Source organism: Nylanderia fulva, unplaced genomic scaffold (assembly GCF_048542155.1).
Source record: "Nylanderia fulva isolate GAGA-0341 unplaced genomic scaffold, ASM4854215v1 Scaffold1041, whole genome shotgun sequence".
Lineage (NCBI taxonomy): Eukaryota > Metazoa > Arthropoda > Insecta > Hymenoptera > Formicidae > Nylanderia > Nylanderia fulva.
Genome location: NW_028189239.1, coordinates 1,556 through 2,500, shown reverse-complemented (window position 1 = coordinate 2,500; position 945 = coordinate 1,556).

Sequence of the window (945 nt, the reverse complement as noted above, 5' to 3'; positions counted from 1 at the left end):
CTTTGTCCGAAACGTATTTCCGTATCGTAGCATTATCTCCTCGTAGCGGCGCTACTCGCCGTCAAGTGCCCCGGAGGTACCGCCGGCGGGCGACGGACTTGGTGAAATCATTCGGTCGTCCGGAGGTGTCGCCCGTCCCGGAGGTGCCGTCCGTCCTCAAGTTGACGCCGGCCGTTATGTGGTGCCGCACGTATAATCACGCCCGTAACGAGCCGTCTCGGTTGCCGCGCGCGTGATTTCGCATCGGGCGAGTGTTCCGTACCGTAATCGCGGTCACCGCAGCTTGCGTGTTGCGTATCATCCGTAATAATTCGAAATATATGTCTCCGACACGTGGGTTTGAGAGACACGTTTCGAGTTAGTAATCGGACAGCGCCCTCATGTCGAGCGAGCGCCGAATAGTAAGTAACTTTCGTCCGAAACGTTTTTACGTAGCTCTCCTCGTTGCGGCGCCGTAAATCGTCGTTAAGTGTTTCGGAGGTACCGCCGGCGGTCGTCTGACTTCGAGAGATCATTCGGTCGTCCGGAGGTGCCGCCCGTCCCGGAGGTGTCGCCGGTCGGCCGTGGTTCCCGGAGTTGTCGCCCGGCCCGGAGGTGTCGCCCGGCCCGGAGGTGTCGCCGGTCGGCCGTGGTTCCCGGAGGTGTCGCCGGCCCGGAGGTGCCGCCGGTCGGCCGTGGTTCCCGGAGGTGTCGCCCGGCCGGAGGTGCCGCCCGGCCCGGAGGTGCCGCCGGTCGGCCGTGGTTCCCGGAGGTGTCGCCGGTCAACCGTGGTTCCCGGAGGTGTCGCCCGGCTCGGAGGTGCCGCCCGGCCCGGAGGTGCCGCCCGGCCCGGAGGTACCGTCGGTGCTTATACCTTATTGTCCCGGCATTTCGTTTGTTTCCTTCTTAATTAATGCTAATTATCGTTGTTTGACATTCGCCATACGGCTATCGTGATAATATTTT